Genomic DNA, 10,087 nt, shown 5'->3' with positions numbered 1-10,087 from the left:
CCAAGGAGATCAATAAAAGCTTTGATTGAGGAAGAGATGAAAATGAATTTGATCCGGAGAATACAACATCTCCTAAGCCCAATGAATTCCCCATCTCTGATCTTACCCATTCTCTTTACTTTCTGCCATTTATTTCCATATTCATCTCCCCCAATCTCCATTTAAGATTCTGCACTTTATTTTCTGCCATTTACTTTCTCACCATTTAATTTTTTTGCAATATCAACCACCTTCTGTTTAGCTTAACTAGCATAATCTTTCAACTAAAATTGCTTGACCAATCAATCCTTGTGGGATTCGACCTCACTCTATTGTGAGTTTTTACTTGATGATAATTCGGTATACTTGCCAAAGGGAAATTTGTTGAGAGACAAGTTTTCGTGCATCAAGTTTATGGCGCCGTTGCCGGAGATTGATTATGTATTAACAATAATTACGTTGGAAGTTCACTAGATTGAGCATTTTTCTTTTATTTGTTTATTTTATCTAGTCATTTAGCTTCAGTTTATTTAGTTTCTTCCTCACCCCCTATCCCCTCATTATTTTCTTTTTCTTTGAATTTACTTACAATTATGCTCACTAACCCACTAACTGTTTGATAAATTGCACCACTCACACTAACAATCACTCTAACAAGAATAATCACTTCATTTTATCTCTTGCTGTGCGCTCTGTTAGTTGTATGACAGGGAGAAGATGCAGAGCTTCAACATCCTTTGATTCAGAACCTGAGAAGACCCTCCATAGATCAAGGAGGGAAGCAAGAGGGAAAAGAGTTGTTGGTGCTGAGGAAAAGGAAGAGTACTTTGAAACAAACATGGAGGAGAACTTGGAAAACAAATATGAAGGAGAAGGTCAGAACCATGCCAGAGAAGGCCCTGTAAATCATGCTGGGCAAGAGAGGAGAGTTTTAGGTTCTTACATCAATCCAAACCCAGGAAATTATGGAAGTAGTATCCAAAAGCCCACCATACATGCCAACAACTTTGAATTAAAACCCCAACTCATCACCCTTGTTCAGAACAACTGCTCATTTGGAGGAAGTGCCCAAGAAGACCTGAATCAACATCTAACCACCTTCCTGAGAATATGTGACATAGTGAAGTCTAATGGAGTCCATCCAAATATCTATAGGCTGCTCTTGTTCCCTTTTTCACTCAGGGATAAAGCATCTAAGTGGCTGGAATCCTTTCTAAAGGAGAGCTTAACAAATTAGGAAGATGTGGTGAACAAATTTTTGGCAAGATTCTACCCTCCTCAGAGAATTAACAGGCTGAGAGCTGAGGTACAAATTTTCAGGCAACAAGATGGTGAGACTCTCTATGAGGCATGGGAGAGGTTTAAGGACTTAACAAGAAGATGCCCACCGGACATGTTCAATGAATGGGTTCAACTTCACATTTTCTATGAAGGTCTTTCTTATGAGTCAAAGAAGGCTATAGACCATTCATCAGGGGGCTCTCTAAACAAAAAGAAAACCATTGAAGAAGCCATAGATGTCATTGAAACGGTAGTTGAGAATGACTACTTCTATGCTTCTGAAAGAAGCAACACTCAAGGAGTAATGGAGCTGAATCACATGGATGCATTGCTGGCTCAAAATAAGATGATCACTAAGCAGTTAGCAGATCTCACCAAGAAGGTAGAAGAAAACCAAGTTACAGCAGTCATCACTTCATCACCAGCTCAAGAAGGAGTGAATATAGGAGAATAAGGTGACTGGGAACAAGCCAATTATGTTAGGAACTCACCCAGACAAATCCATTATCCATACTCCAAAACTTACAATGCTGGATGGAGAAATCACCCTAACTTTGGGTGGGGAAATAAGCAAGACCAAGGCCAAGACCAGAGACGCCACAACCACAATCCCAACAACAATGCAACTCACCAACATACCTCACAGAGATCCTATCAACACCCACCTAACAACCCTTCTCAACCACCTAACCTCAACCCACCATCATTAACAGAGGATAGACTTTCCAAAATTGAGACTCTACTTGAAGACATATGTAGAGAAGTCCAAGATAACAAGGTGTTTAAGGATGAAGTGCGAGCCAATATCAAAAACCAAGGGGAAACCATCAAGAGGCTGGAGTCCCAAGTAGGGTATCTATCTCAACAATTTTCCAAACCCACTGATGGTTTTTCAAGTGACACAGAGAAGAACCTAAGAGGAGAAACAAAGAAATTAAGGTGGGAAGAATGTAAGATGATCACCACAAGTGATGAGATGAGTGTGGAGGAGGTGGACACACAAACAGAACACCTCCAAGACAGTTCAAAGGAAAATCATGAAGACAGAAACCATGCACCCCAACCCACACATAGGGAGGAGCTAAAGAAAAAGGAGATCCTGAACCCATATGCACCCTTTCCCCAAAGGCTCAAGGGTGGTGTAGCAAGATGGCCAAAAAAGTTCATTAAAGGGTGGACAAACAATAAAGATGAACAGGGAGTGCAGTGCTCTCATTCAAACAGAGCCACCCACAAAGAAGAAGGATCTAGGGAGTTTCCACATTCCCTGTGCTATAGGAGAGACAACGTTTGATAAAGAGCTCTGTGACCTGGGAGCAAGTATCAACTTAATGCCTCTGTCCCTCATGAAAAAGCTTCAAATCAATGAGCTGACACCCATAGATGTAATCATCAAACTGGCTGACAAAACTCAAAAATAGGCAATAGGAGTGGTTGAGAATGTGTTAGTGAAGGTTGGGAATTACTTCCTCCCCACAGACTTTGTTATCCTGAAAATGGAAGAGAATCCCATTCACCCCATCATTCTGGGAAGGCCATTCTTAGCCACAGCCAGGGCGCTTATAGATGTGGAGCGAGGAGAGCTAGTATTAAGAATACACGATGAACAACTCACCTTCAATGTTTTCAAACCCTCACAAGAAGCAGATCATGATAACAAAGAGCTGATGGAAGAGCCAAACAAGGGAGCACATGCACCACACCTAAGAACTCCTATGGTTAACAACCAATGTGATCAGAAGGAGCAACAGCCAAGTGTAATCCAAAAAGAACCAGACCCACCAGAGCCATATGAGACAAGCAACAAAACCTTCCTTAAGGAGAAAATCACAAGTAGCAAAGTGACATCAAGGGACACAAGGAAAAAGGCCCTAAGGGGATGAAAAAATAAGAAGATCCCTACAGAAGATTTCTCTCCAGGAGATGAAGTGGTCTCTGCCTACTTCCCATCTATACCACCTCATCTCCCCACCATTCCATCTCAACTGCCTCCAGTGTATACCATTAATAAAATCTTGTCCTTAGAACATGTGGAGCTTCTTAACAAAGCAAACGGAAATAGATTCACTGCAAGGGGGGAAGACTTGAAGCACTACCAACCACCCTGACAAAGGCCAAACGTCAAGCTAATGACGCTAAAGAAGCGCTTTATGGGAGGCAACCCATGTTCTATACCCTCTCTCTTTAATCTCTAATAGTAGTAATAAAGCAAAGTTCATGGATTCTAAATCAACTTCGACAAACAATATAAGAATCCCTACATGCAGCATATAGTACATGATAAATTTGGTCAAGGCACACCAAAAGGACTTGAACACACTTTATGATATGAGATTCTTTTCGAATCTTGTTGCACCATATGATCACAAACAAGTTTGGTGTTACCAATATTGCATGCATGGGAAATTAATTGGTTGGTTGATTTGCATTCATGAAAAGCATTTAGTATTTAAAAAAATAAATAAAACAAAAGAAAAGGATTCAACAGTAGCTATTTCATACTTCAATTTTTCCCACCAAAAATTCAATTGACTTTTGCATTCCCTTTTGTCTTGTATAGGAAATCAAAAAGGGTAATGGTGGTACTTGATAGGACAATCAAGCAAGGGAAATTCGGCCACTATACTAAGGAGACTACACACTTGTCTTCAAGGGGATTATCTTGGGAAGTGTTGCCATGCAACATTGGGAGCTGGATAGCCTTGGAGACCGAACCAAGACCCTCATAAAAGAGGTGATCCTTGTGCTCATCCAATGCCAAGCCCCAACCGTCCATCACTAAGCAACACCATCAATCCACACCCTTCAAACACCCATCATCTTTCTATATAAATGATCTCCATTCTACAACCTCTCTGTACACACTTGTTGTTCTCATTCATCTTCCTTCCTTCTCTCGAACACACACACTCAATATCTCTACACACCAAATCTCCTGCATGGCATCATCAAGCTCCAAGAAACAAAAGGGGAAGAAACCTATGAAGCAACCTCCTTTTGATGAAAAGAAATTTAGAAGTTTTTACCATGCATTGCAGTTTGGGTGGATGGCTGAGAAAGAAGTCATATATGAGTTAGGCTTTCAAGTCATAAAAACTGAGTGCCCTGAAATCACAGAGAAGGTGAAAAACATCGATGGGAGCTCCTCACCGATCCGATTACAAGGGTGAATGCAAATCTGGTAAGAGAATTTTACACAAATGCGGTTAGATATGATAAGGCAGATGAATCCTATACAAGTTTCGTGAGAGGGGTAATGGTGGACTTTAGTCCCATAAGCATCATGAGAGTGTTAAAGCTGCGAACCATACCCTTTGCAGAAGAGAGCTATCACTCGAGAATAGATAACAACCCCAACCACGACCAAATTTTGAAAGACATATGTGTGCAGGGAGCAGATTGGGACAGAGACCCCCATGGGAAACCCAGATTTATAAAAAGAGGAGACCTCTTTCCTGAGGCTAAGGGGTGGTTCGAAATTGTAAGGAGATCCATCCTCCCAGCCGAAAACAACTCAGAGGTAAACCTTAAGGGGGCAACAATGGTGCAATGCATAATGAAGGGGGGAGAAATCAAAGTTCATGAACTCATAGCCCAAGGCATTCGGAAGCTTGCTGAGAAGAGTGATTCTGGAGGAAGGTTAGGCTAACCCAGCACTATCATCCGTCTTTGCAACAAAGCTGGGGTGGTGTTCAAAGATGGAAACCCTGAGTAGATAAAAGTCGGCCTTCCAATTACTTTTCGTCGGATGCATGCTGCTACACCTCCCCTACCTTAACGAAGACTAAGAAAGAGGCCAGCCCATCGAGCTGAGGAAGGATAACATCCACAGGAGCAAGCCCCAACCACCTTAGACATGCACCAATTACAAGAAGCTATTGATACCTTGTCAAGGCAATACATGGAAATCAAGGGGCACAGAAGGAGCTTCAAATGCAAATAATGGACCGCCAAGAAGAATCGCTCTCTAGATGGATGAATCAACAAGGAGAGTGGCAAAAACAATTGATGGAGCAGCAATCGGAACAAGAGAGACAGTGGAGTGAATCATTTCATAACTTGAACCAAAAGCAAGATCAACAACAAGAAGCCATCCAAAAGCTAATCAACATCCAAGCACATCAGGGTGCACACATTCATGAGATGCATTAGAAACAAAGAGAACAGGCAGATCTTTTCTATGAACACAGAGCATTTTCGGAAGGGGTTTATATGAGTGAGACAGGATACCATGTGAACACGCAAGCCAGGCTCGGGTACTTAGTCGGACAACTACCTGTATTACACCCTGGGATCACAAGATATGAGGACGTAAAGGATGAATTAGTACGAGTGGAACAAGAAAGGGCCAAAAAGAGTCATGAATCAGTAAGGAAGGCACTGGAAGATTGGAAAATAGCCAGAATAAATCGGATGAAAGGAAGCACAAGTAGACACGAAGAAGACAAGGAAGTAGAAGAACATAGGCATCCCCATGAGTAAAAGGTGGTGGAGTTCCTTCTTAGTCTATCTTTTACAAACTTTAAATAAGGAAAATCATGTATGAAATAGAACATGCTTCCATAGTAGTTTAGGAATTTTCAATTATGTCTTTAAAATTTTGGTGCTTAGGTCCATGCTCACTAGTCTAATGTCTTTAGTTTCACCTTCTTGTGTGCTTATCCTTTAAGCCAATCAAAAAGAAGATGTTATGAAAAGAACAAGAGTGGAGTATCTTGTGAAGTAAATTCTGAATGTTTGTGGTAAGGTGATTAATTAGCTAAGTTGGTTCACCAACAAGGTAGGAAGGCAACTATCTATCTTAAATCCTATGCTTGAAACACATCTTATGAGACTAACCAAATAATGAAATCCCAATAAGAAAAGAGAAAGAGCAATAAAAGTGAAAAGGAAAGAAAAACAATAAGAAATAATGCTAGGCACCAAGGGTTAGAAGATTGAGGCATGTGTCTGTGGTGTTCATGTGCAAGGGATATGTTTGGATGAATAAGCTCTTAGGGGTGCCTTATCACTTGGTAACTTGGATTAACTAATCTGGGATCATCAGCTGAAAGTCCACCATCAAGAATAACCTTTACTACAGAACACTTAGCAACCCAAAGAGGTGCTGGCCACCAAGGTCTCATGAAAGAAAAAAAAGAAAATAATAATAACAAACCATGTGCCTGTGGTGTGTACGTTTGGGGGAAAGAGACTTGAGGGAGTAAGTCCTTAGGGGTGCCTTAACACCTAGCACCTTGAACCAACTGGTTCGGGAGTGTTGGCTGAAAGATTATCATAAAGAGTCGCCCTCTTACAGAGCACTTAGCCTAAAAAGGAATGCAATAAATCCTGGAAGGGAAAGGAGGGTCAATAATTAAGAAGTCTCAAAAGATGCAATCAAGCAAGTATTCAAGGACATCATAAAGGCTTGGTGAAGCCAGTGAAGGAATGAACCTAAGTTGCTATGCATGAAACCCCATAAACCAGGGAATTGACTTCTATTATAATCGTTTGTTCATATTATTCTCTCATTCATTCTTCCTATGTTTCAGTACTTGCTTAGGGACAAGCAAGCTTTAAGTTTGGTGTTGTGATGCCAAGGCATCTAGACCAGTTTCACTGACCTTTTCTTTACTGTTTTAGCGTAGTTTCATGCATTTTCTTAGCAAATAAGGCAAGTTTTGGATGAAATTTCATTTACACCTTGATTCAAGCAACTATTGTGAATTTTGCATGATTTCATGAGGATTATGCAAGGATTGAATTGCAAATTGATGATGCATAATCTCATGACTTAGGCTAGAGCTTTGATGCACTTTATTTGCTTGATTTTAGGACAAAGAAAGCTAGGAAGAACCATGTTAGTAGCCACGTTAATCTAATTAATGTGACCACTAACGTGGAATGGGAATGAGATTGCAACGTTAATGAGAAAGGTGGTCGCCAATAACGCCTGCGAAGCCATCATAAGCCCACGTTAATTGCCACGTTAACTATATTAACGTGGTAGTTAACGTAGAGGAAAAAGGAGCTCCAGCTCTAGTGGTAAAAGTGAACACCACTAACGCTCCAAAATTGGCAATAGGCCACGTTAAGATTCACGTTAACTTAGTTAACGTGAACTCTAAGGTGGAAGGGATGAGAATGCCAACATTATTGACACTCACCTTTGTCACTAACGTTGGATTAAGCCAATATTGCCCACGTTAGTGGTCACGTTAAGACCACTAACGTGAAAGTTAACGTGGAACTAAGCATCATGAGCCTACATTATTGACACTCACCTTTGTCACTAACGTTGGAGATGGCATTCACTACCACGTTAGTAGCCACATTAACCTAGTTAACGTGAACTCTAACATGGGAAAGAGGGGTGCTTGGAGCGTTAGTGACAAAGGTAAGTGTCACTAACGCTCTCGAAGCTTAGGCATGCCCACGTTAAGAGCCACGTTAACCTAGTTAACGTGAACTCTAATGTGAGGACAAGGGGCACAATGCAACGTTATTGGAAAAGGTGATTCCCAATAACGCTTGCGAAGGATCATGAGGCAACGTTAGTGGTCACGTTAGTGCCACTAACGTTGAAGTTAATGTGGACTATTTTGGGGTTAGACGTTAGTGAAAAAGGTGATTGCCACTAATGTTCTCGAACCCACATTTTCACTTAACGTTAACATCACTAACGCCTATGCCTAACTCACACTTTTCTGTAAGCTAAGCCCACTAAAGATTGTAACTGCTTCCACTCAAGATCTAAGGCCCACATCCAAGACGTGAAGAACTCACTAGAAGATCAAGAAGAGTAGTATAAATAGGAGTAGTTTTGAACTATAGAGAAGCTTGGCACTTTGGAGAACTACCTTCTGTATATTTACTTTTCTGCATTTTCTAGCTAAGCATGTATTCTTTTCTTCCATTTTCCATTTCCAGAGCTATGAACAACTAAACCCCTTTCATTGGGTTAGGGAGCTCTGTTGTAATTTGATGGATCAATTATAGTTTTCATTCTTCTTCTTCCTTCTCTTCTCTTGATTTACTAGAAACCTTTCAATTTAAATACAATTGGTTAGTTGTCTTGGAAAAGAAACTCTCCATAATTGGATCTCCTCTGAGCCTTGGAAAAGGGATGAGGAGATCATGCTAGAAATGCTTTATCATGTTGGACCGAATTGGGGTCTGGGCGGATATAGTGACATGTAATCCTCCCAACACTTTGATTTGGAAATACATGTGGTATAATCAGTGACCATACTTTATCTCTTCCCATGAGCAATTAAATCAAGGAATTGGACAATTATTCAAGCTTAGAGAGATTGGGTTGCCAAGGAATTGGAATCCAATCACTTAAGATTGCCAAGGAGATCAATAGATGCTTTGATTGAGGAAGAGATAAAAATGAATTTGATCTGGAGAATACAACATCTCCTAAGCCCAATGAATTCCCCATCTCTAATCTTACCCATTCTCTTTACTTTCTCCCATTTATTTCCATATTCATCTCCCCCAATCTCCATTTAAGATTCTGCACTTTATTTTCTGCCATTTACTTTTTCAACATTTAATTTTTCTGCAATATTAACCACCTTCTGTTTAGCTCAACTAGCATAACCTTCCAACTAAAATTGCTTGACCAATCAATCCCTGTGGGATTCGACCTCACTCTATTGTGAGTTTTTACTTGACGACAATTTGGTATACTTGCCGAAGGGAAATTTGTTGAAAGACAAGTTTTCGTGCATCAGTGGATTCAACTAAATCAAAGTAATGCTCATTTTAACTATGAAACAGTATCCTATTCAACAAGAATTATTAATAAATCAAATAAAATCATGAAGGAAAAACACTAAAGATGCAAATGCATCACCAACCGTCCTCTCAAAATTGAATGAGTTAAATCATAAACCAACTTTAAAATCACTTCAAGCTTTGAAACTTTTTCAACAAGGTTCAAAATCCTGATTGAAAACCCCAAAAGCATTTATCTTCAAATCCATTATTTTAATTGCTCTAAAGTCTTTAGATGTACACATGAGAAATCTCTTTTGATTAAAATCAATCAAACCAAACTCATTTTCCTTTAAATTCATTAAAATTCTTATATCATAACTCTTTTCTTTAGTTAAATCAAAATCAAATAAAATAATTCTTCAATCAAATTAACAAAAATAAAACTTCCAAAAATCTCATAAAAATTTTGGCAGCACTTCCCCTAAAACTCGGACTTTGTCACCCTTCTCGAGTCCCAACCAAACCATTTCTCAAATTCTTTTCAAATAATTTCCAAAATCAGACCAATTCCAATATCTCAAATCATTTCTAATTCTCAAAATCATTTCTGATAAATCAAACGAAACCAATTCCATTGTCTCAAATCATTCTATCATAATCTAAAAACCAATTTCAAGAAACCAGTCCAACAACGACCAACTCAACAAACTATATCAACAAATCAGAGTAACCAACGTTCTCAATAATTCAATAAATCAAACAGATAAATATTCACATCCATCCGAAATAGTTCAGTTCAATCCGTAAGACTCACGTAATCATAAAAATATATTTTTCATATGAATATCGACTTGTAACAATTCTTGAAAGTAAAATGAGTTTAAGAAAACTCCCCTACCTTGAATAGTCAAAACTCGGTAAGCCATAGAAACCTCTACAAAATATAATGGGACAGCAATTAAAAGAGTTTTCGAAGCAAAATAACTCTTTAGGGAAGAACCAAGGAACGGAGCAGCTGCAACTCTGGTGATGACTTCCGACGAGGAGAATGGCGACAGGGAAGTTCAGCGGCAACGTAGCCGTTTGTTGTCGCACGCAGCAGTGCCGCCGTCACCTC

At 39.6% G+C, this 10,087-nt stretch overlaps 1 non-coding gene across 1 annotated transcript; it reads right to left on the bottom strand.

Moving 5' to 3' along the window:
* Positions 1 to 1,270: 1,270 nt before the first annotated feature.
* LOC127742847 (small nucleolar RNA R71) lies at positions 1,271 to 1,372 on the bottom strand. Its single transcript, XR_008004224.1, has one exon. It is a non-coding gene; the product is annotated as a small nucleolar RNA R71 (small nucleolar RNA).
* Between the last annotated feature and the right edge of the window lie 8,715 nt (positions 1,373 to 10,087).

This window comes from Arachis duranensis, chromosome 1 (assembly GCF_000817695.3).
Source record: "Arachis duranensis cultivar V14167 chromosome 1, aradu.V14167.gnm2.J7QH, whole genome shotgun sequence".
Classification (NCBI taxonomy): Eukaryota; Viridiplantae; Streptophyta; class Magnoliopsida; order Fabales; family Fabaceae; genus Arachis; species Arachis duranensis.
This window is presented reverse-complemented; position numbering and strand designations above follow the sequence as displayed.